The following is a 26,969-nucleotide window of genomic DNA, read 5'->3' as shown; positions in this document are numbered from 1 at the left end:
CAGGTTTAATTTACAGAGTTGGCATTTAGACTGCAGATAATCCAGGCCAACACTGACCCAAGCAGCATCACTGGGGTAAGCCTTACATAAGGAGGCATGTTCTTGAACAGTGTACAGCAAACATAACATTTAACAGAAAAACTATAGTAGGCATGCCTTTTTCCTACTCTATCACAATTTGTTTTTAGCTGTTAACAAACATTGCTATTTTAGTGTATTTCTGTAGCTCATTTCATTACCAGAAGATACTGAATAAGAAAAAAGGAGCATAGAAGCATTTCAAAATTTCTTCTACTTAAGATAGTATCATATCATGCATTTCTGGCGGCCTCTGACATAATAATGCACTCAGGAGATACTCAGTATCTGTTCAGATATGACCAGATTAATTTCCCTCCTGAAATCCTTTGGGGGCATCCTGTTTGCAGTCTTCCTCAGTTTTCTTTGCAGGCTTCTCTTGGTTTTTCAGTCCTTTTAATGATGGTACTCACTGGGGTTTGTCAGAGGGCTGCCTGGCCCTGCTCCGCAGGCTCCCTGGGCTTTTCTCTCACTCCCATAGCTGGGGCTACCCACCCTCCCTCCCTCCTCTACACCTGTTAAATGCCTAGCCTTTGCCAGGCACTCTGCTATCTTATGATGAACAACATAAACATTGTTCCTGCTGCCAGTGGAATTTATATACAGATGAGGAAAGAGAAAATAACAAGTAACTAAGCGAAGAATAGAATTATAAGTTGTAATATGCTCTTTGAAGGAGGTAAACAGAATAGCTGGGGCAGTGACTTTAGACAGGGAAGGCAGGCAGTGTCTCCCAGGAGACCTGGACCTAAATGGTAAGAATGAATCACAGAAAGAGGAGGAGGAGAGAGAGATTCTTGGTGGAGGAAATGACAGGACAGATACCCCAGGTGGAAGGAGCTTGGTTGTGCTCATGGAAATGAAAGACTGGAGGGGCTGTAGCAAAGTAAGAAAAGAGGAGAAAGGCAGGAGTCAGCCTGGAGACCTGGCAGGGACTGGGTCACGCAGAGCCTTCCAGGCCATGGTAAGTATTGGACTTTATTTTAAGGACAATGAGCAACAGCTGCCTAAAAGGAAATTTCTGTTTTAAGAAAATCATTTTTTTCCTATTCTTTGTAGAATGGTGAAGAGAGCCCTAGAGTGGAATTGGTGTGATGGGGTGAAAGACTTGAGGTTTCCTGCCTTGCTAAATGGTGGACAGTGAAAGTGTTGACTATGGCGAGGATGGCAGAAACGAAGAGAAGTGAGTAGATCAAAGATAGTGAAATAGCTTTGAGACAATTTGAATCACAACGTGCCCTATAGCTTCCAATGTCCAAAAAACATATAAGGCCATTATTATAAGCTTATTTTATGCCATGGGGCTGAATTTTATAGGCACCCTGACAGAAAGTTACATAATTCACATGACCATTTTCATCAGCAAAGTGTTTGTAAGGAATAAACCAGAAACATAAAAGAAATAAAGGTCCTCAAATTATTCTTGGAGAGGAATTATTTCTGATGATTTCAGGAATAGAGTGGGAATGCCTAAAAATTGTATACTTAAGTTTCCACAGAACAGTCAAAACTCCTGATAGGTAACTATAATAGTAAGAAAGGCTAAAATTTATTGTGCTCTTAACTGTTTTTCAATCTGTGCTACACACATTTGTATTTTTTTCTTCAACTTACTAGAAAACTCAGACTCTGAGATAGAAGTTGGTTAAAAAAAATCAACACGTAGTAGGTGATATCACTTGAGATACTAACATATGAAGTATCTACACAATGGCATATTTTTCAGATATTAAAAGTAGCCTTTAATGACTTTAACATAGAGGAAATACTCTGTAATATTAAATGAAAAAAGGATATAAATTACATAATTGGTATAATTACAACCATGTAAAAATGTAAGTTAAAAGCAGAAAGAAATAAACCAAAATGTCAATGATGTTATAACTGATATTTAAGCTCTTTGTATCACTGGGTGATGTGATGAAAAAATTTTTTTCTTTACCAATTTCTATATTTTCTGATTTCTTTCCAAAAATGCTACCCTTATTATTGGGAGTGGGGAATATCAAGTGATGATCAAATGAATTAAGTCATATCAAATATTCTTAATATTTTCAGAATTTCAGGGAATATTTTCAGAAAATGAATGTCTAGGAATGTTATTTACATGGAAGAAAATTGAAACATTTAATCGTAGGATGACTATTTAGAAGTAGAGGAAGGAGTATTTATGTGGCATTTAGAAACTGGGAGTTAGAATTTGTCCAAGAGGTCGTTCTGATAGATCTGCAGCCTTATAATCTCAGCAGCAGAGATGAAGGCACTAGGTTATTCTAACCTAACTCCAGCTGTCAAAACATGACAACCATCTTGTTCTGAGTCCATGTTTCCAGAGAATTAATCCTATTATAATTTGCTTTTAATGTGAATTTATTTGCCATCATATGTGTAAATGTAATGCCCAGCCAGTGAGAAGTTCCCTGAGAACTTGAAATAAAAGCTAATAAGGTTGTCTTTAGAGAATTAAACCAGAAACTGCCACAGTGAAGGTGTTTATATACCATATCTGTGGTTATAAGCCAAAAGATTGCCTATAAATGTATGACATTTGGAAATATCTCAAACTTGAGTCAGCGTGACTTTGGTATAATCTAAGAGAAGTCAAACTAGAATGTGATTGTAAACTGATATTAAATCGATTTTATTGTATCTGCCTGGAGGAAGACTGAGAATGGAAGGAAGATGATACTGGGTACATACATAGAGGAGTAAAGCCTAGAGATTTGAGGGTTATCAGTGTTGATCCAGCACTGCCCAGGGAAGAGTCGTTGACTCTATACAGTGAGCATGCTTGTTATTGTAGAGGTATATCATTATAGAATGGTATTCACATCAATTGATATTTATCGATTGCTTATTATGCATTAGATACTGTATTAAGTACTGTATTAATCCTTTTATAAACCTCTCTAGATTGATATACCCATTATAAAGATCAGGACACAGAGTCTCAAAGTTTGTCACACTTTGTGACAAACTTTGTGTGATGTGGCTGGGATTCAAATCCCAGTGGCTTGACAAGAGTCTCTGCCTTCATTCCTCTGCTAAATTACTCTCCTTGCCTTGGAACATCCCTTAAGGTTATTTACTTTCTTATGCTCTAGTTCTTGCCCAATAAACTTTTAATGGGTTATTGGGAGTCCCCCAATTCTAATCCTGGAAAGGATTTACTCCAAAGTCCTTGCATTTCAGCTTATATGTTATCTTCTATGAGTTTAGTAAAAGTGAATCACCAAATATGATTATGTAATAAATTACTGGGACTCCATCCTCCCTTCTCATTCTCATGAATATTTCAAGAGAAACTGCGCCCTAGGCCAATGATACTCCAAGTGTAGTCCATGAACCAGCGCCACCCTACAAGCTGTTACTGGTCTGTGAAGAGATAAATAGAAACTGAGGCCAAGCCTTTAACAAACTTTTAGAGCAGCTTGATAGGGTAACTTTATGTCTATTGAATTGAATTTTATAAATTAGGCTTGTATTTGTAAAATTTCACTTTCAAGTAATTCACTTTGATTAAGAAATACTGCTGAAAACTATGGAAATTGGTTATTATACTATGAAAAGAATGGCTAAGGATACATTCTTTAGTCTTTTGTGCAAGAGGCCACTCCATGATCTTTTATAATATTATTTCTATTATTTCCTAGTCTGTCCTTCCTGGGTTGCTGTCGTCAGGAGGAAAGAAATCATTCATAACTGCTTCTTAGCTTCCTTTAATAAGCTTTAATTAAGAACTATGATTGTGGTTTTACAAATAAATGAACATGTTTTTGTTGATTTATTGGTATGTGCCTGTCAGGACAATCTCCATAGTGTTAAAAAGGAAACTGAAAATGTTATTTACAATATCAGATGACCTCCAGGAAAAGAATATCTACGACAAGCTTATAGACTAACTGAATGCTCCCTCACTCCCCATAAAGCTTTCCAAGGCAGAGGCCATGTCCTGTTAATTTCCCTGTGCCTAACACAGCGCTTGGCACATAGCAGGTATTTAATGAACAACCAGCACATTTTGTGGTATTATTGTTTAATGCTTGACTTAAGGATGTGTGGAGGACAGTGCTGGTGTTTGGTAGGACACAGAACCCAAGAAATAGGATCTAGCAGCAGACAATGGGATTAGAAGGTGAAATCAAGAAAGTCAGGGTGATAACAGGCTGGCTTATCTTGAACAGTATCAAGGCCAGATTGTTTACTCTCTTTTGGGGTCTGTTGTTGCTATATTTGAGTATTTTTCCTAAAAGACCACTAATAACTCACTTTTACATTACTGCTTAGAATAATCTTACTTTTTATTCCTTGAAATGAATAACAAGACCAAAGAACTGATAAGTAGTATCAGTGACCCAGAAATGAATTATTGATCTAGTACAGATTCACCGACAGTGATAGTGACATGCTGATCTCTTTGGCAGAGGCTTTGCACAGAGAATTCTAGACTTAACTTCCCCTCTGGCATCACCCTCCCTTCTGTGCACTATCAGGCAGACAGAAGCCAGGCCCTGAGAAAATACCAGACAGGGCAAACCTAAAGCAAGTGTATTATAATACTTCTAAATAGTTATATTTTACGAGTGTGAGTAGGCTTTTAGATTCGCAAAAATGTGAACTTGAAGACTGGATTAACTTTTTGAAAATGTAAGGAGAAATTTTCCTTTGCCTTTATTTTGTTTGTTGCACCAAAGAAATGCTAATTAAAGTTTAATTGATTCCACATATGAGTGATATCATATGGTATTTTTCTTTCTCTTTCTGGCTATTTAAAACAATGCACAGTATATTCATTGCTATTCATAATATTTCCAACTTTGTTCACTTTAAAAATCTTGTAAAAATTCAAGTTCACATACCTCCATTAAAACATGTGTTTTCTTCTCCATCAGGGATATTTATATATACTCATAATTTCTGTGAACAGAAATTGCTATTTGTCTAACATAGATCATTGTAATGTCATGTACATTTATGATGCTATTTCTATAAATAAAATAATGGTCACTTCATTTAAAAAAAAAGTTTAATTGAGAAGAGAATGGCATGTGTTCTGTTAACTGGTGGGTAATCTCTACCTACACTGAAGTTGCTGACCAGTCAATGGTAATGATAGTTACTTAAGAACAGATTTTACAGTATTTTTAATAGTTTTCCTTCAATTAAATCCTTTTTGAGAGGGGGGAATCCCCACCAGTGGTTGCTGTACATATAGGGCTTAATTCAGGATGGCAAACATCTTGTTGTGACCTATTTAGTGTTTTATCCTGCATCTGTGCACCAAATTTATGATCATGGAATCATTAAAAATGAACCTTCAAGGTTTTTAGTTATTTTTTTATTCTTGGACCCCTTGCTTCTATGTAATAGTTTTTCATTTTTAAGGAGATTTTGTCTTTTCAAAGCACTCTATCTACATGGCCCAGTCTCTCTGTCTGCCATGGTTATTGTATAAGGACACTGCAAATTGTAAGAACACTGTGTGCCTTTTTGGAACAGCTGAGATTCAGAAGCTGTTAGAATGATGAGAGGCAGCAAATGCAGTAAGGGGTTGGAGGATGGAGTTTTTCCAAACATGAGAAGATGAAGGAATTTTAGAGCCATGTAAAGATAGAGCTGGAAAGGCCTGGAAGATCATTTATTATACCTCAGGGAACAGAGCCCTGGAGAGGATAAGTGACTCACAGAAAGTGGCAAATTCTCCTAGCCAAGGGGAAGTCCTCCTTACAGGACCATAACTTGCCTTTCCATGCAATTTAACTCCCAGGTGATTTCCTTTATATTATCTGATTGCATCTCTTGCCAACTCTAACAAGGCATTGGGTGGAGAATTGGCTCCTCCATCTTCCATAAGGAGAGGCTGAAACACACTTATGACCGAACTAGTCAAAAATTGAAAACTGCTCCCAGACTGATTGTTCTTTTCATGAAATCAGGATCCATGGGTTCCTTAAATAAATGCTCAGATCTCCTGAGGTTCTGGCTCCCCCAGAGGCACCTGCAGTGATTCTGATTCACAAGTTGGGGTCTGTGAATGCTAAAAGCTCCCAGGTGCTGCTGCTTCAGTCATCAGCTAGGCAGGGTGAAAACATGCCTTTGATGGTCTGTCATGCAGAAAGACAAAACCATCTACCCACATTGCCTCTTTAAACATGATTCTCCTTGTAGGGGTCTGACGAAAGTTTCTGTGAGCATTTACTATGCACGGGCACTGGTCTAAGAGGTGAGGTTCCCACTGTGAAAAATGATGCTAGCGTCAAAAGTGACCCACGTGTAAACAGTTACAGTACAGCATGATAAAATGTATAATCAATGTTTTCTGTTGAGTGCTATGGGAACCCTGAGGCAAGATCCCTAATTCTGCCTAAGGGGTTGGAACGTGAGAGTGGAAATATAGAGTCTTCCTACAGAGGGACTAGAGTCTGGAAGAGAGAGTATGGGAACTTCTGGTCCCAAGTTTTGGCCCAAATACTCCCAGTGTGATGTTAATTGGATGCAAAACAAAACAAAAAACATGAATCCTTTTCATATTGGTTGAAATTTTCCAGAAGGATGAGAAGCTTGACAATACAGAAAAATTCTACTGTAATGAAGGGTACTTGGAGACAAAAAAAAGACTGCAGACTGAATTATAACTAAATACACTTCTGCTGAGAATTCCAAAGGTTTTTTAAATGCTTTTGCTGAGAGGAGTCTACCATCAGTGAATTTGAATATTCATGCTTCCAAGCTATTCAGCCATATGTAAATCAATGAAGTTAGAACAGTTCCTCACACCATACACAAAAATAAACTCAAAATGGCTCAAAGACTTAAACATAAGGCAGACACCATAAATCTCCTAGAAGAGTGCACAGGCAAAATATTCTCTGACATAAATCATAGCAGTGTTTTCCTGGGTCAGTCTCCCAAAGCAATAGAAATAAAAGCAGAAATAAACAAATGGGGATCTAATCAAACTTATAAGCTTTTGCACAGCAAAGGAAACGTAAACGAAACACAAAGACAACCTACAGATTGGGAGAAAATATTTGCAAATGATGCAACTGACAAGGACTTAATTTCCAGAATACACAAACAGCTCATATAACTCAATAACAGAAACAAACAAACAACCCATTCCAAAATAGGGTGGAAGACCTAAATAGACATTTCTCCAAAGAATCGTACAGATGGCGAATAGGGACATGAAAATATGCTCTACATCACTAATTATAGAGAAATGCAAATCAAAACTACAATGAGGTATAACCTCACACCAGTCAGAATGGCCATAATTAAGAAGTCCACAAACAACAAATGCTGTAGAGGGGGTGGAGCAAAGGGAACCCTCCTACATTGTTGGTGGGAATGTAATTTGATGTAGCCACTATGGAAAACAGTATGGAGATTCCTCAAAAAACTAAAAATAGACTTAGCATTTGATTCAGCAATTCTACTCTTGGGCACATATCCAGAGGAAATTCTAATCTGAAAAGATGCATACACCCCAATGTTCATAGCAGCACTACATACAATAGCTAAGACACAGAAGCAACCTAAATGTTCATTGATAGGTGATTGGATAAAAAAGATGTAGTATATACATACAATGGCATACTACTCAGCCATAAAAAGAATGAAATAATGTCATTTGCAGCAACATAGGTGGACCTAGATATTATCATACTAAGGGAAGGAAGTCAGAGAAAGACAAATACTGTATGATAGCACTTATATGTGGAATCTAAAAAGAAAAATGATACAAATGAATGTATTTACAAAACAGAAACAGACAGACATAGAAAACAAATTTATGGTTACCAAAGGGGAAAGGAAGGGGAGGGATAAATTAGGAGTTTGGAATTAGTAGATACAAACTACTGTATATAAAATATAAAACAACAAGGTCCTAATGTACAGCACAGGGAACTACATTCAAAACTTTGTAATAATCTAAATGAAAAAGAATGTGAAAAAGGATATATATATTATATATTTAGCTGTATAACTAAATCACTATGCTGTATACCAGAAAGTAACACAACAATATAAATCAACTGTACACTTTGATAAAAAGCTATATAAAAATTATATGAATATTTGTGCTTCCAGTGTTTCTTAAAAAATTTTTTAAATCACTGAATTACCAAAAAAAAAAAAAGTATAGTTTATGTCTATGGAAATTTCTAGATTGATAGCTAGGAATTTCCAGCGGTGTTTATAAGTTTCTTAAAATAATGCCAACTGATATGACTTCACTAACTTTGATGCCTTGCTATTCTTTCTTATTTTCTGCTTTAAACAACTGTAACCATTATTTTTAAATAATCTGAGTCAAATTAATTAATTGCACCCCATTTCAAGTACACTCTCAAACTGGGCAGTAGTTTCATTTAGCTGTTCACACCATAATTTCCTCTTCCTTTTCCCTCTCCTACAACCCCTGTATGAATTTTAAATCATGCTTTTGATCTTTCTTGCTGTTATATACAAAGACGTCAAATTCCAATTCCCCTGATTTAATCAGAGAGAATGCGTGAACAATTCTTCACCAGTGAACTGTACATTCCTTACCTGTGATGCCTGAGTTGAGGGGCACTGAGTTCTAAACATGTGCTAAAGCTGAAGAAAGTCTAGTTACACTGTGGCATTAAAGTCGCTGTACTACATGACAGGATTCCAAGCTGGCCCTGGTTAACCTGACTTAGCCAATGAGAATTCTATACTTAGGCCACCGTGTAATTGGTTATTTCTAAGAAGAAGGCAAATTGACCTTTGGCTTTCACTATTGAGCATGAAGACCAAAACTGTTTTCACACACCACCATTCAATTACCATGCAGATTCTATTCAGAATTGAATAACCAAGGGTGCCTTTTAAAATAAAAGCTTTGATATCTTCAAGCATTCCACTCATTAAGCCTTACAACAGGATTACTGGGGACTTATTTGATTAAGCAGGTAATCAAGATCAAGTATGTATAATTAGATTCCCAGAGCAAAAATACCAGGTTATTAAAAAAAATTACGGTTCACCTTTCCAATGCCAGATTGGTTTTTTTAATTATAAAAAAATACTGATTTTTAAACTTATCAGTGACCAGACGTTACATTATATAATATATGCCTTATTGGACGTGGCTTCAATCTTTAATAAAATAATCCTTTGATAACCAAATATAAATTTTGTGGCCATACTTCCCCCAATTATCTGGGATAGGTCTGATGTCAAATATTTGTTTTACAGATATTTGGGCTGTAAAATGTAATCACCTGTGTAATCTGGAGATAAAAGATCCAGATTACTTTTTTTTTTTTTCAGATTACTTCTTAACAGACTGAAACTTTTTTAAATAGAAAAATTATGCACACAGTTCTAAAAATCAAATCCTAGAGATATGTTCAAAAGCAAACTCCCCGTTCACTTCTGCACCCCAAATCTCACTCCCTGGAGGGAAAGAACCATATTGACAATTTCTAAGGCCTGCGAAGCCCGACTTCCCACCCTTTCACACACGGGTTGGTGAGGTCTACTCACCCTCTTTCCGGCCTGCTCGCCTGGTCATGCGATGAAAGGTCCTCTCTGGTAGCTTCCCTCTCAGGTTGCCAAGTGGATCACCCAAGCCTCTCTCCACTCCTTTTATATTCTTGAGGGAGTAGGTAAACCATTCTTCCCAGATTAGATTATCGCAAACCTTTCTTCCCAGATTAGATTATCATAAACCTTTCTTCCCAGATTAGGTTATCTCCACAGGATCTTTTTTCACAGCTCTTTTGATAGCATTCTAGGGAGTGGCCCCCTAAGACCTTTGTTTTGAATCCATTCTGTAGATTCAAAAAGCAATCATTGTAGGTTACCTACACGTGGTCCCTATTTTTTTTTTTTAGGGGAAGCGCAAACACAGTCCCCCACTACCACAAATACACAGTTGAGTCTTCCGCATTTTTGGAAATCACAGGGCTCAGAACACCTGGAGTGCAATGGATGAGCGTCTCCCTGGGAAAACCATCTTCATGATCATCGTATCTCCCCTGCCAGGTAAGTATTGGTCCCTATCTTTTTTAATAGTTAAGTAAAACAAAAAAATCAGCTTTATTAAGGGATAAATAAAAATTGCATATATTTAAGATGTACCATTTGATGTTGCTTATTTTTTAATTAAAAAAATTTTATATTTGAGTATAGTTGATTTATAACATATTAGTTTCAGAGGTACAACATAGTGATTCCAAATTGTTATAGATTATGCTTCACTTAAAGTTATTAGAAAATAATGACTACATTTCCCTGAGCTGTACAATATGGCCTAGTAGCTTACTTATTTTATACACAGTAGTTTGTACCTCTTAACTCCTACCCCTACCGTGCCCCTCCCCCCTTCCTTCTCCCCACTGGTAATCACTAGTTTGTTTTCAATATTTGTGCGTCCGTTTCTGTTTTATTACATTAATTTATTTGTTTTATTTCTTAGATTCCACATGCAAGTAATAACATAGGGTATTTGTCTTTCTTTGTTTAACTTACTCCACTTAGCATATTCTCCAGGTCATCCTTACTGTGGCTTTGATTTGCATTTCCCTAATGACTAATGTTGAGCATTACCAATTGGACAACACATTGCCTCTGACTTCCATCACAATCTTCAAATATGGCACCTTTTATAGGTGAAATTTCTTAGGGATGGATACTCAGGAGCTAAGTTGCAGGGGCCATAGTGTATATTTGTATTGGTTTGATCAAGAAACTCTAGATTGTTTTCTAGAAAGCTCCATCACTGCACCACCAGTAGGCATGAACATTCTCATATCCCTGTATCCCTCCAGCATCAAACCCTCCAATACTTGGCATTACTCAACTTCCTAAGTTTTGCCCATCAAATGGATATAAAATGTTATTTCATGCTTTTAAAAAATAATTGTATACTTTTTTTTTTAGATTTCCTGTTTCTTAATGATTTTCTGTAGTTCTCTGCAAACCATAAAGAATAACAATTAGATATGAAGGATATTGATTACTCCTAGGGTTGAAGTTGGAAGAGGAATGGAATAGGAAAGATGTACAGGGGCTTTCAACTGCACTGTAATGTTTAATTTCTTAGGTTAGGGGTAGGTTACATATATTTATTTACTTAATCTTTATCTCTTTATAAAGCTTATGTGGTATGTAACTTTAAATAAATTCTGCATGCTGGAATCAACTCAGTATTCTAAATCAGTGCTTCTCAAAGTGTGGTGCCCAGAGCAGAACCATCAACATCACCAAAGAACTTGTTTGAAATGCAAAATCGAATTGCTTTCCAGACCTCTGGCCTCAGAAACTCTGGGAGTGGGGCCCAGCAATCTGTGTTTTAACAAGCCTTCCAGGTGACTTTGGGGCAGCTAATGTTTTTGAATTATTGTTGTAGGGAAAAACTAAAGGACATTTTGATGCTTTCTTAAAAATGAGAAATTCCCCAACTATTCTTTTCCATTTTTATTTTTTTTCCATGCCAATTCTTTGTATCTGCAGTATTTTATATGTCTGGACCAAATTTCAAAATCTTATTATTTGATATAATGAGATAGCATAAATAACTGGGATATATAACTACGTCACTGTCTTCAACTGAAAGTTAATCTAATCTATCCAGTTATCTGTCAATGGACATTTAGGTTGTTTCCATGTCTTGGCTATTGTATGTAGTGCTGCTCTGAACATTGGGGTGCATGTATCTTTTTGAATTAAAATTCCCTCTGAATATATGCCCAAGAGTGGGATTGCTGAATCATATCATAAGTCTATTTTTAGCTTTTTGAGGACTCTCCATACTGTTTTCCATACTGGCTACACCAAACTACATTCCCACCAACAGTGTAGGAGGGTTCCCTTTTCTCCACACCCTCTCCAGCATTTACCATTTGTGGATTTTTGAATAATGGCCATTCTGACTGGTATGAGGTGATACCTCATTGTAGTTTTGATTTGCATTTCTCTGATAATTAGTGATACTGAGCATTTTTCTTTGTGCTTATTGGCCATTTGTAGGTCTTCTTTGGAGAACTGCTTGTTTAGGTCTTCTGCCCATTTTTGGATTGGGTTGTTTGTTTTTTTTTTATTAACAGTTGTATGAGTTGTTTATATATTCTGGAAATTAAGCCCTTGTCAGTCTCATCATTTGCAAATATTCTCTCCCATTTCATATGTTGTCCTTTTGTATTGTTTATGGTTTCCTTTGCATAAGGTTGTGTTTGATTAGGTTTATTTTTGCTTTTTTTTCTATTGCCTCAGTAGACTGTCCTAGGGGAACATTGCTAAGATGTATGTCAGATAATGTTTTGCCTATGTTTTCTTCTAAGATATTTATTGTGTCTTGTCTTATGTTTAAGTCTTTAAGCTATTTTGGATGCAAAACCTAAATGTCCATTGACAGATGACTGATAAATAAGTTGTGATATATTTATACAATGGAATACTACTCAACATAAAAAATAATAAAATAATGCCATTTGTAGTAACATGGATAGACTTGGAGGTTGTCGTTTGAAGTGAAGTAAGCCAAAAAGAGAAAGAAAAATACCATATGCTATCACTTATATGTGGAATCTAAAGAAAAGACAAATGAACTTATTTTCAGAACAGAAACAGACTCACAGACATAGAAAACAAATTTATGGTTATGGTGGGGGGAGGGGTGGGAAGGGATAAATTGGGAGTTTGAGATTTGCAGGCATATATACAGTAGGTAAACAGCAAATTTGTACTTCATAGCAGAGGGAACTATATTCAATATCTTGTCATATCCCATAATGAAAAAGTTTATGAAAATGAATATATGTATGTATATGAATGGCTGAACTATTATGCTGTACACCAGAAATTGACACAACATTGGAAACAAACTTCAATTAAAAAAAAAAGATTAAAAAAGGGAAGGTAATCTAATCTAATTTCTATCTAGTTTCTTTTAAATTAGAAAATCCTACATTCATCTTTTACAATTCAATCACTAAATTAGACTCAATTTTTGCATGTTTATCTTTCTTATGAAGAATGGAAATCCCTTTAACAATGTCTGCTAAACTTTCAGTACAACTACTTGAAGTCTTGGCGCTAGAGAAACTAACGGCAGAACAGTCCTGCATTTCTGTCTCTCTCTCGACGCCAGCTCACCAGGGAAACCTGGGAAACAGAGTCTCTTGAACAACCTGCTGGTACACACCCCATCTCATATTCCAGAAAACCTTTAATGCTGATGATTGGGTATAATCTGCTGAGCTAAGTGCCTAGAAATTTGCATGTATATTTAACATCAGCAAATTTTTTAAAGTTTCCCCAATATTTTGCAGAACAATTTCAGAGAGAACTTTGTGTCTGACTCATCTCCATTTGGCTGTACAAGGGTAGCTTCAGGTAAACTCTGATGCAGGTGAGATTTGTCTGTGACACCATACCTGCTTTTTGTGGTTTTAAACCCTTGTCTGGGCCTGCCTGTTATTCTGATGGGGGACTCTCCTGCCCTTCCCTTCACTAGAGCCCTGTCCCTTTCTCCGTATTCTCTGCTGTTGGGAGTCCTCACTGTGCCCCACGGGTCAGGATGGTCATCCCCTTCCTTATTTCCACACAGACTGAAAATTAACTCCAGGGTCCCTTCCTTCAGAGTCTGGCTCTAGTGACACAGTTGTTAATGGATTTAAACAGAATTAATCAGTCCTGACTCTACTCAGCTTGTAGTTTTCACACTTCTTTTAAGAAAACCTTTCATTGAAAAAGAAGTAAAACAAGCCAGTTCAAGACATAATTAATCCTGCTGCAGGAGGGTTAAGTTTGGAGCTCAGCCAGTTGGCTCCTTCTCTCGGAGGAAGAGGGGCTCTCCAAGGAAGTGACTCTCTATCCAACATTGGAAGCATCTGAGGAGTGTTGAAAGCCATACTGATGCCAAGGCCCTGTCCGCAGAGGTTCTGGTTTAATTGGCCCAGGACTTGGCCTGGGCATTGGCGGTGAGTGCTGAACGCTCCTAGGTGTTGCTCACTTGGTTCTCCGCCTGTATGAGGCATCAGACCCTCCTGGAGGGCTTGGTTAACATTTGACTGCTGGGCCCTGCACAGAGTTTCTGGTTCAGTGGGTCTGGGATCCGGCCTGATAATTTGCATTTCTAACAAATTCCCCGGGAAGCTGAGGCTGCTGGCCCAGGGGTCACACTTTGAGAACCACTGCTCGAGTGAGAATTTGAAAACCTCTGTGTTAGGAGAACTTTGATCTACCCAGGAAACACTGTCACACCCTTCCTTTAAAAAATACTTTTAAATTTAGAATTATGAACATTATTCTCCTTAATTCGTTCCATGTTATTATCATCATTAGTCCATGAAAACTTCTCTCATTTTAAATTTTTAAAACTTTTTAGCTTACTGCTCAACTGCTACTCCCATCCCCTCCTCCCCCACCAAAGGTACTCCCTCTAACTCATTTGATGTGTGGCCTTTTTGTAATTATGTTGAAATACCTTTAAAAAAAATAATCCCACCTGAAGCAGTTAACACTAGTCCTGAGAGTTTAGTCACAGAGAGTTTGCTCAGAGGAGAATTTTAAATATGGAATGCTTTGGGGAAACTTCGAGTTACAAAAAGGGCCTGTACTTCTAAGATTTTATATACTCAAACCTTAAGTCTATTATTTTTGTTAAAGAAGTAATATTTTGAAGCCCTACCTAATAAATCAAGGTGGATTTCTTTGTAGTGATACTTTTCTATGGAGTAGAACGTTTCTTAGAGTGTTAGTCATGCTGATAACTCACAGCTGACATATAAGTCATTCCTAGATTATCTTTAAAATTGCATAAAATCATGTAGATAAAATATAAATGGGGCTTTATTTCCCATGGGGCTCCTGGGTTTGGATGTTTTCTAGATGTTTAGATGTCTTCTCTCTCAGTGAAGCTAATGAGATATCCTTAAATCTTTATGATTGGCTTTCAAATACCAGCAAAGTTAAAAAAAAAAATGACCTGAGCCAAAAATAAACATAGATTTTGATTTTTAACTAGTCATAATGTTCTAGAAGGCTGTCAGGTTTCTGATCCTTTGATACTTGTGGGGCACAGTCCTTGTGACTGACTCATCAAAGCTACTCCAACTGTGTCTGTGATGCTGCTCTGAGTATCACACTTATTTTTATAAATATTTCTCTATTTGTATTAATATTCTGTGTATATCATAATATTACCCTTAGAGAAATCCTAATGACACAGATAATTGACAAATGTCACTAATTTTTGTTATGGAATAAGTGAAATTTATTTACTACTTAGTTAAGGAAGAAAATGCATATTATTGTTGTGTTTTTAATCCTTCCAAATTCTCTTTCACCCACAGATACCATGCCCTATGCATAGATCTTATTGCATATAGTACTTGGTGCAATGTTATGCATAAATGTTTTACAAGTACTGGTTGACTTGACTTCAACAGACTCCAATTTTAGGCCCCCATGTCACTGCTTTGACATTCCTTCCACTAAGAAAAAAAATATGATAGATAGAAATCTATCAGATACAGAAGCTCTGTAGTCAGATACCCATAGGAAATCATTTTCTCCTGAGTTAGAGCAAAGGCCCTTGATCTAGGAGAGCTCGCACGGCACCAGATGGGAAAGTAGTTTCCCATGGGTAGTGGGAAAATATTATTTTCTGTTTCGTTTCACTCACACTGTTGCTAAACCACTTCCAAAATGAAGCATTAAAAAAAATGTAATTGCTATACTTACTGAAGTGTGTTCAATTTGTGATGGGTGGTGATTTCTGCATTTAAAAAAATGTTTGTTAAGGAATTTGCTACATTTTGTTTGTGTAGTTAAAAAAATCCTAAGTGTACTTTGCCACACATTTCTTAATACAATTGCTCATCAGACTTTTTATTTGACTTCTTTTCCAGTTTTGCAAGGTCATTTAGAATTCTAATCCTATCTTCCAAAGTGATAAGCACTTATTCCAATTTGCTATTGTCTGTAAATTTAATAATCATGTGCTACAGTCCATCAACCATACGACTGATGAAAATGGTAAACAGCCTTGTATTCAAGATGAAGCAATGAATGCTCTAGTTTGGTAGGAACTGTTTCTTGCACGTTAGTATGGTTCTCCAACCAAACTATTTTTCAGATAGCTGTATATTAGCCTTTATTTTCTCAAGTAATCAATGTATGTAATATGAAATTAGAATGTTATTAATGCCAAGATATATTTATTTTATTGTTTTCTTTTAATCTATCAAGTATTTTAAAGCAGAAAATGAATGCCTATAGAGTTTGATGCCCCTGTCAGGTCAGTAGTTCTTCAAAGATGGGGTCTGGTGATATATCTGTGTTTACCCCTCCTTCCTCATGCCATGGGTTATAGACTAGCATCAGGAATGCAATACATTAACAAATTGCTAACTAACCAAAAAATAGATTTCATTTGATCATCATAACAAGAAAATCTCCATTGTGCACTATCTTATTTTTTTCCAGACAATATGTTTGGATAGCTTGTTCCCAAATAGAATGCAACATTATGGGACCTGAACACTGATTTAACATATTCGTCTGATTTTGTAAAATTTATACCAATGGACTATTTTAGCTCTGGTCAGTTAGGACTGATTTTTGTTTCATTGCCTAACTTCTCCTCCAACACACTTCCCCTTCAGTTGGGTGATGTGCCTAGATACAATTTTGAGATCCAATAAGGGGCAGTGTATAGGGAACATTTTTGTTTGGGTTTAATGGCATATTTACCTGGTTTGCAATTACTCTCACGTACAGTTAGCTGCCCTGGTGGAAAAATGGCTTTCAGAAATAGTCCCAACATCCATTGTGCTGTGCCAACCCATGCAGAGGATGTATGAAGCCATGAGCAGAGCCTGGTGCTGGCAGTGTGTGAGTAGTGGAGATTCAACATTTGAGAGGTATGGATCCAGAAGCTAGACTGTGTAAAATTCTTCTGAATGTTTTGGCCATATTGGGAAAAAAAAAACCCTAATAGAGTTCTACCTAAATCTGATAATATTCCTGAAAATTTGTAGGCCATCACTGATAAGAAATTGGGATGCTAAAGGAGTTTTTGAAATTATCAATAATGAAAACAATGTCAAGTTATACATGCTAGAGGAAATAATTATATTTCTTTTTTTAATATCATCTTTATTTATGAGTACATTAGAAACTGACACAGATCTCTTTAACAGGAGACTTAGGTTCTCATGGGCATCTACCCTCCACTCACCGTTAGAAAATGCCACTTCAGAATGGCAAAAAAGGCTAAGTAATAACTTAGAGTTATTATGACAAGTTTCCAACTTATAGGAAACCTGGAAGGGTCTCTGGGCCTCCCAGGTCAAGACTGTACTGTCCTTTTAACAGACCTGCCCACACTCCTGTGTCATCTGGAATTCCTTAAAAATTTCAGTGGGCCCCCAGGCAACAGAATATTCAATCACTCCGCTGGTTTTTAAGGTGCAATTCTAGGGTTAAACACTGCACCCAAACATTTTCAAGCTGTCCAGACTTATCTTCCAAAAATAGTGTATTACTCACTTTACCAACTCTCCCTGCCAAATAAAGGACCCAAAGCATTAGTGTTAACTGCAAAATTAGTGAGGCTCGTCTTCTCTCCCCAAATCAAGTTATCCCCAATCCCCAGAGAACGCTGTAAAACAAGGCAGGTATGGGCTTAATCTCTACCGTAGCAAAACTGATTAAAGCAAATTTTCCCTTGACTTCAGATCAACCCAGATCCAGACAGGTTGCTCTAGAGAGCTGATTCCTGCATAGTCTTTCTCCCCGGTCATTGTCCACAGGACTCTGAGAAGCTGTAAGAGCATGCAGGCTCAGACTCAAGGCCCGGCTTCATCTCCAACGTTGTGGAAAAGGACTGTTCATCAAGGGGCAGAGCCCTGTGCTTCCCTACGCCACCTGGACAGAGCCCGGGGAGAGTGACCTCCCGGGGTATCCACGTTGGTCGCTATAGTTGAGAACTAACTTCACCCAGTTGATGGCTGCTTCGGAGAGATATCTATAAGGGAGTGGATTCAAAACATCTGGAGTGTCAACAAAAATCCCAGCCCAAGACCGATAAGCAGACCCATATTAGTCATTTGAATTTTCAGCCAGGTCTCCAAAGAAACATCTAGAAACCCCAACAGGCGATGAGCTTGCTGCTAAAGAAATAGGGAATGCGCAGTTGTTATAGCAATTAAAGCTCCTATATTTAATCCGATCATCTGGAATTGGAATAGCAACCTCAAAAGATGAAACAATAACAGAATTAAAGCATGCATTTCGAAACCACATAAACTCTTTCAAACAAAACCAGGAACAAAGTGCCCTGCAATGCAACTCCACTGAGGACGCCCACGCGCCCCCCCCAGGAGGCAGCATCGTACTCCGCGCAGCAAGCAGTCAGGAGGGCGGGCGCCGCGCATTCAGCGTGTGGGCGCCGAGGGTGCCGGCCCTGCCCGCCTGGCAGTTTCGGCCCCAGCGCACCTTGGTGACCAGGCCCCGAGGCCCACACCCGACCCAGCCGCGTTTTGCTAGTAAATGTAGTTACCACGGTCGCCGGAAGATGCAGTCATTCTGAATAGGAGCTTCCCACGGAACAGGCTGGTTGGCGCCCCCGGGTACCCGGCCTAGAGTTACCGCCACGCAGGCGGTCAGGAAGACTTCCCCAGCACCCGTCAGCCGGGGCAGTGGTCTTCCCCGGAAAGCTCTTTCTGTTTTTCTTTATTAACTATTATACAATTACCACATGAAGAGGCAATCAAAGAGAATGTGTCCAAAAAAAAAGTCGAAAAAGTTATGAAGGGATGAATCAGGAAGCAAATTAATTAAAATGTCATGTTTTCTTTTTTGAATTTTATGATGTCTATGGCATTTTGCAGCTTTTTTTTTGACCCCCTCCATCCCAGGACGCTGCCCTCCCCTCGCAACCCCAGCCTCCCCCTCAAGGACCTCCCCCCGCCCTCCGCCTGAGGACTCCTCTCCACTTACCCCCAGGACCCCTTTCCTCCTAGGACACCACCCTCCCTTATAAAGACCTCCCCTTCCCCCAAGGACCCCGTCCCTCCGCCCCTCCCAGGACGCTGCCCTCCCCTCCATACCCTGGCCTCCCCTCAAAGACCCCCGGCCCTCTGCCCAAGGACCCTCCTTCCTTCCCCTCCCTCCCAGGACCCCCTCCCTCCCCGGCCGACACCCTCACCTGTAAAGACCCCTGACCTTCCCCCAAGGACCCCCTCCCTCCTAGGAACCCGCCCTCCCCTCGATCCCTCCCCGCATTCCTCTGCCAGATCCTCCTCTCCGCTCAAGCCCCCATCCCTTCTCTCAAGGCCCTGCTCTCAAGGCCTTGCTCTCCTCCTTGGCCCTGCCTTTGTCCCTCCGCTGTACTCTGTCCCGGCCTCTCTCCTAGCTCCGCTCCTTGTATCTACCTCAGCTCTTTATTCTGCTCCGCCTCTGCCTCGGTCCCACTTCTCCTCTCTGTTCACCCCTTCTTGCTCTGGCCGCACATCTCCTCTCCCAGCCCCTTACCTTCTTCCCTCTACCTCAGGGCTGACCCCGCTTCTCCTTTACCTCAGTCCCACTCCTTGCGCCCCTCTCCTCATTTTGCAGCTTTTTAAAATTTATAATTTGTTTTTACATTCTAAATAAATAATCATTTTCTTAATAAGTTTGTATTTTAAAAAATTGTTTTACTTAAAGAGAACCCCCAGGTTGTGCAAGTTCCAGGTTTCACAAAGCCTGTGCTTAACCTCGGATCCCACCCACTCCCCAGTGTGTAGCAGTGATGTAGTGACCCCTGGTCTTTGCTCCAATCCAGTGTTAGTCTTACAATATGGCCATCTTATGTATCAAATATTATAGAGAAGAAAAGTAGATATTAATTATGATTTTTTTGAAACCAGAAAACCTGGTACCTGTTGAAAGTATCTGAATTACCTGTAAAGTTGCTAACAAATATTTTTATAAAAACATGTTCACTATAAGTCTCTGTGGAGGGTGCCATCAAAGGCATATATGAATTCTATTTTTCAGAGACCTTGACAGGAACAGAAAATATATGCAGTGTGCTCTGCTACCTGTACTGTGCCCCCTCCATGTGGCTAGTGTGCTTGAATTTTGTGGGCCAGTAAGAATGTCAGTGGGGACTGGGTCACCCAGGACTGAGTAGGTGGGTGGTCACCTACTCATCTTTAAAAAGATGGGAAGGAGCTGGGGGCACAGAGAAGCTACAATTACCTCTCTGCTGCCTGCCTTCCTCCTCCCAGAGCTATGCTCCTGACTGGGGTGAAGGGGCAGTGGGGCGCCTCCAAGAGCCCATTGAGTTCCTTTCATGAACACACAGAGGCTTGTCTAAGTCCAGTAGAAATCTGGTTCGGTGGCCTGACCATGACACTTGTCTTCAGGGTCATAGCAGATGGTCGGGCACTGCTGGTGAGTCACCCCTCTCAGGTGGTTCCTGGCACTGAAGTGAGGCTCTGCAGAGGAAGAAGCGTGATCTGTCAGGTGATTTCATCAGGGCATCACCACTGCCTGAGTGCTGACTTCCCCAGAGGCCATCTAATGTGTGTGAAATGAGCCCTTGTCAAATTCCAGGAATATCACTGTCTCATTATGTGACCTTCGACAAGGTCACTTAAATTCTCAGAGCCTTGTTTCCTTGGTTAAAATGGAAAGTGGTTCCACAGAGTTGGCATGAAAATTTGAACAGTTAATGTATGGAAAGTGTTAATGCAGATCTAGACAAATGAAATTATTTTATAACACTGTGGATATAGTATAAGACATGTAGATACTATTTATAGCCTCTACATTTGCAAGAGAACTTGAGATATTTACAACAGTGGAGGAGAAAGGAACAACTGAAAAAAACTAGATGACATTCTAGTGTCATTTATTCACTCAACAAACACACACTGGTCACTATCCTGTGCAAGGTCTATGAGGCACTGTGGGGCTTGACTTTAAAGAATTTACAATCTAGGAGGGAACACTGGATATATACCAGCGATTCAGAAGGTAACATTTGCTGGGTGTAAAATGTGTGCATAAAGTAACCGCTATGGCAGTTCAAACCAGAATAATCCTGAGGAAAGTTTACTAAAGAGGGAAGGCGGTAGAGGCCGGTCCCAGCATGTGTTGAGTTCCTAGTGTGTGCACTGCTCCAGGTGTCTGTACGCTCAGTGGGACTCCAGGCAGAGGAAACTGCCCCCACAGAGGTAGGGAGGCAAAGTCCATATACAAGGTGTGGCAGGGAACAGCCAGCTCAGAAGGAAGCAGGCCCCAATAAAGATGATTTTTTGTTTTTCCTTTTTAAAAAATTTTATTTTATCTTTTTATTTTGGGGGGAGGTAATTAGGTTTATTAATTTATTTTAACGGAGGTACTGGGGATCAAACCCAGGACCTCGTGGTTGCTGAGCACACACACTCTACTGCTGAGCTACACCCTCCCCCCTCAACAAAGATGATTGATTTGAGAGTGGAGAGTTGTCCAGATACAGCATGATGGACGGCTTCAAATTTAAGGTCAAGGATTTGGTCTCTGCCTGGTGGATAATGCAAGTGATGCTTCCTATGGAAGCCCTTAAGAAGAATACAAGTCTTTTTTGAGCAAAATTTGTGTTCTCCTCACAAGGCTCACCAGTGAGCCAGTCTTACATGTTAGCTCTGAATGCAGGACAGATTGTGTAAGCAAGTTTCACGTGTGGTAACAATTTCAACTTTGTCCTGTGCTCATCTGGAAATTTCTTAAGGCAATGAAATGTGTCAGTTGAAGCTCTTGGTACCCGTTTTTTACTTACTGGTCCCAAAAGAGGAGTTTAAACAATTGCGAGTGACCCCTTGGCTAGGGGATGTTGTCTTAATCCTCCAAGACACTAGAACTCAAACTTTACCATTTTGTCAGGGACCTAGTCAGGACAAAAGAAACTGCAATTATTTAAAGAGACAATTTTTTATATAGGGAATTGGAGACAGAGGTATTGGAGAACTGAAAAGGAACAAAGCCAACACAGAAAGAGTAACTGCAGGAAGCAGTTATCACCACTAGGCCTGGGGGCGGGTGGACGTGTGGGGGGTTGGGAGGGGTGGGTGCACAGGGTAAAGGTCAGGTTGTTGGGAATTAGAAGCTTGGAGGGGGAATCCAGACCTCTGGATTGAGGAGGCTGCCCCTAGGGGGCTGGGACCCCAGGAACTCAGAGGAGAGCCTGGGGGATCGGGGCCCCAGATTTCAGCAGGTGCTGTTGCTCTGACAGGGCTCCCTAGGGCTGCTTCTATGAGATGGGGACAAAGTGGAAACTGAAACCACGTGCTGCAGAAACAACCGGAACTGCTGGGATGAAGAACTGCAGCGGGGAGATGCCGAGAGGAACAGCAAACAAACCGGAAGGAGGGCAGCCTGTCTCCTTCCTCCTCATTTCCGTTCCCTCCCTAGTGCCCCTTATTAGTAAGAACATAACAGGGAGCAGGATGGCAAAGAAGAAACGTGGTCATGGAGAGCCAGCCTCAGCCTCATGATCCTGAGAGGTTATTAGTAATCAGCACCTCATGTATCTGATTCACCAGGATAACTTACTTACATTTGAGAGTCTTGAGATCCATACCTGAAATTCTGATTCAGAAGAGTCAGAGTGTGGTCCAGAAGTCCTCATTTCTGGAAAGGAATCTTGAACAGTCTGATTCAGGGGGTCTTCAAACCACACTTTCAGAAATGCTGCTTTAGGTTTTCTAAGCTAAATCCATGAATCAAGTTAGAACAAGAGATTGTAAAATGCTCCACCTTAGTAATTTGGTTTTCTGAGAAAATTATGCTTGTTAATTAATTTTGCTTCCTTAATTTTTTTTTCCATTTTAAGAAATGCTAATATGAAGAATGCCTCTGTAGTATCTACAAAAACTACAATTGAAAGTTCTGTCCATTACGATGCTCAACATCTGTTTTTGGCATTCATGTAACTGAGCAGGACCCTGGGGGGTCTTCTAGGGTCAGACTCCTCCCCCATACCCTCTGCGGTAGCTCCTCTCTGATGCACCCATGTAATAGTATCTCATGTATATTTCCTGAGTTTTTCAGATGCTTAAAACTGCCACCAAAGGGAAGAAATTAACTACTTGATGATCGAGAACATCTAGCCCCCAGACCTTCTAGCAGTAGGAGGTGATAGTGTTGACTGCCCTGTTTCCTCAACATCAGCCAGTCAGAGACTTGTGCACAAGCTGATCAGACACCCTGTGACCCCCTCCCTCACCTGGGCTTTAAATAGGCTTTGCTGAAACCCTTCATGGAGTACGGGGTTTTTCCTGGGTGTTAGCCACCCTGTCCTCCTTGCTTGGCCCTGCAATAAACATTTCTCTGCTCTGAACTTCAATGTTTCAGTTTATGTGGCCTCATGGTATGGCAGGAACATGAACTTACTTTTGGTAACATTCATATATAATTCCTCCTAGGATTTAATACTGGGAAAAGAAAATCTATCTTTTCACATGAATTTGTATACTTTCTCTTATCAGGAAAGAAAGAAAATTAACACCTTGAGTTTCTCTTTTGCTTTGGCTACCTGGAAGCTCAGAGTCATTTAGTGCAATCTCTCTCTAGTTTTCTGATTAAATCATTTTCAACATTTTGTAAAGTTATGAGTTATCTCACATCCTTTTTTTCTTGAAATGGGTTGGATGTAAATAAATGCATATAATAATTTAAATTATATGTTATATGTTTCAAAATACTTTGATACAGCAACTTAAAGTTTCGTACTGATTAACTCAAGATATAATGAAGGCCAAAGTTGATGTATTTTTAGAGAAAATGCATCCACTGTGGCAGTTTTGAGATGATACTGGGCTTGAATGTGGAATCATTTTTCATATTAATGTACATTCTTACTATGTTTCCCTGGCTTCTGTGCACTTTGTAAGCAAAATTAAAAGCCTATGGGTAAAATTCTACCTTTTCTATAACTGCTTTAATTCTACTGTTTTTATAGTTCTATCTTGGAAACTTGAGAATGACAACAAAGCATTATTATGGGGGTGGGTGGGTATAGCTCAGTGGTAGTTAGCATGCACAAGGTCCTGGGTTCAATCTCCAGTACCTCCATCAATAAATACCTACCTACCTACCTACCTACCTACCTACCTACCTATGTACCTATCTACCTAATTACTGCCCTCCCAATTATTATGCCAGGAGTAGGTGATCAACTGAAAATTCAGACACAGAACGCTCTAGGCAGATAAGATGTCTTGGCCCTGATTTGAGAAGCTCATTGCAGGCTGATACGGGATTTCATTTATAAACATCACATCGTATACAATACCTAAGAAAGCACATATGAACACTGAAATATAGTAAACACTGTGGGCCCTCAATTTATGGTTGTTTTCTGATGATTTTTAATCTTATATGGGAGATCATATCTCTACCTCTTTGTCCGAATATGGTAATTTAAGCAGATGCACTGAATCTTCCACTGTAGCAAATAGTATCATGGTATCACCTCTACTGTCCAAGGAATAGCAATTCTGAGTAAATATACAAGCAAATGTTTGTTTTCTGGCCATCACTCTACTTTACATTATATTACTATTGTGTTCTTTGGACTAATACAAATAATATAATTAGGGGGAACACTCAACTTATAGAGCCCTTTTCTAGTTTAAAGAGAAGGTGCTTCCCACTGTTCTGTTTGCTTATCTAAAGCTCATCACGAAGGGGAGGGTATAGCTCAGCGGTAGAGCATGTGCTTAGCGTGCAAAAGGTCCTGGGTTCAATTTCCAGAAAAACCCACACCCCGCCAAAAACAACAACAACAACAACAACAACAACAACAACAACAACAACAAAAACTTAAAATAAAATAAAGCTTATCATGGAAAGAGTCTTGGTGAGAGTGACAAAGAACACTGACATTTGACAGCACTTCAGCCTGTTGTTCCATTTGAGTTGTAATCAGAGTCCCCTAATGAGAATCATCTGATCAAAGAACTAGTTTTTGTTGTTCATCATCTTTATTGTCACTGGAATTCTTTTACACAAGGTGCAGAGCTAGGAAGACTAAGCCTAGGAGACAGGGCACAGGGTTAAAGCCAAGGAACAGATGTAACATGGAGTCAGATTTGTTCTTTTCTGTTACAATCCAAAGCAGGAAATGTCGTCTGAGGGAGCCTGTGGGAAAGAGCACTAGAGAGGGAGTCAGATGACAGTTCCAGTCTGGGCTCTGCCACTAACAAATCAGGACCCTATGGCTACCTCAATTATTCCATCTAAACAACCAGAGGATTGGATGAATAATTTTATTGTAAGATTCCCATTAGTCTAACTGTCTGTCCCTAAGTGATCCATAAAATACCCATGTAAGTAAATTTTAGAGTTATCTGTTTGTTGAAAACTAGCTTGTAGTTTATTCAGAATCCATTCTGCATACAGATATTGGAAAAAGCAACAAAGGGCTTGGTAGAGCCAGAGAATGGATGGACATCATTTAAACTGTTAATGAGTCACTGCAGGGGAGGCAGTGAGGGGGTCGGCACGTGTGTTTATTTTGCAGTTTATATGGTCAAGGGGCAGTTTCTGAAATATATGCGATTTGTTTCCGAACTATACTTTGGGAAAGAAAGAATTTTGATGATTAATGTTAATGCTTGTAAATCTTAGATATGGCATTTAGCCATCTGTCATTTACCCATTTTGCAGGTGTTGTTTATATCTTCTCTGTTTTTTATGTAATTAGCTACTTTTTTGCATCTCTATACAGAAGGGTGGCTGCCTCTTCCTGATTCTGAGTGAGATTCTGAAAGAATTAGACTGAGGGAAAAAAACTGAGTTGAGAGCTGATTGAAAAAATAACGATTTATTTTATGTTAGGGTATGACAAGCCAGATGTTATTTTCTGCATGATAATTGAAAATTATTTGCTATTTTTTCTTTTCTTACTCAGTTTAAAATCTGATTATCCATTAGCACGTGCCCTGTGGCACATGGTCTAATTAAGAGGTGTCTTAATCACCTGTTTACAAAAGAAAAACAAAAAATAGTAACCATTGTCACCCTGACCATGGTACCAATAAACACAGATCACAAGTTTGACTTGTGCTAAATCCTTTTTCAGATGTCTACTTTCATTTTTTGTGTTTTACAATTTTTCCTAGTTCTTAACAATATTAATTGATAAGTCTCCTGAAGACCAAGACCAACTCATTCCAACATTTAAAAATCAGAACTACATAAACATCTAATGAGAAAATATTCCCAGTTGTAGAATCAAGGAAGACTGAAGATACAAAGAGATGCCCACAGACGAGGAGAGAAAACTATCAACGCAATATTAGAGTATAATGATGTAAAAGCTCTAGTGGTTAATTTTTTAATTGATAGCTTTATGCTTACTTGCAAATTTGTCTGTAGTTTTAAAATATGTTGAATCCAGATATAACGGTTCCTCAGCAGATGACAGGTGATGTAATAGGGGAGAACAAATCTGATTCCATATGGGATCTTTTTTTTGTTTGTTTTTACTTTTACCTTTGTATTCTGTTGCTTTTGCTACAAGTTAAGAATGTTGCCTCCTGAAATATACAGGCTAGCTCGTTCTCAAGGCTCTGACCTTTAAAGGTATAACACTTTTCCATTCATGTAGAGATAGAAAGTTGCAGAGCAGAGAGTAACATTGGTCTTATTGTAGGTTTACAGGAACACCATGGCCTGATCTACATTGACAGCTGCAAGAACAAAGAAGTCTGACACCAAGAAGTTTACAAAGACCAACCACCCCCCACCCTTTTAGTATAAAAAAAGCCTGAATCCTACCTTGGGTAAGATGGTTCTTTGAGACACTAGTTCACCAACTTCTCCGTCTGGTGGCTTTCTGAATGAAGTCACTATCCTTGCTGCAACAGCGCATCTCT

General features: G+C 39.1%; 1 long non-coding RNA gene and 2 other non-coding genes across 3 annotated transcripts; 1 reads left to right on the top strand and 2 right to left on the bottom strand.

Annotated features, from left to right (window-relative positions):
• Window positions 1–496: 496 nt before the first annotated feature.
• Window positions 497–19,671, top strand: LOC116665254. Its single transcript, XR_004321775.1, has 6 exons — window positions 497–1,042; window positions 1,138–1,261; window positions 9,948–10,098; window positions 13,386–13,465; window positions 16,840–16,982; window positions 17,799–19,671. It is a non-coding gene; the product is annotated as an uncharacterized LOC116665254 (long non-coding RNA).
• On the bottom strand, window positions 9,944–10,106 carry LOC116665568. Its single transcript, XR_004322226.1, has one exon. It is a non-coding gene; the product is annotated as a U1 spliceosomal RNA (small nuclear RNA).
• On the bottom strand, window positions 17,831–18,034 carry LOC116665573. Its single transcript, XR_004322231.1, has one exon. It is a non-coding gene; the product is annotated as a small nucleolar RNA SNORA73 family (small nucleolar RNA).
• Window positions 19,672–26,969: the final 7,298 nt, after the last annotated feature.

This window comes from Camelus ferus, chromosome 8 (assembly GCF_009834535.1).
Source record: "Camelus ferus isolate YT-003-E chromosome 8, BCGSAC_Cfer_1.0, whole genome shotgun sequence".
Taxonomy (NCBI): domain Eukaryota; kingdom Metazoa; phylum Chordata; class Mammalia; order Artiodactyla; family Camelidae; genus Camelus; species Camelus ferus.
This window is presented reverse-complemented; position numbering and strand designations above follow the sequence as displayed.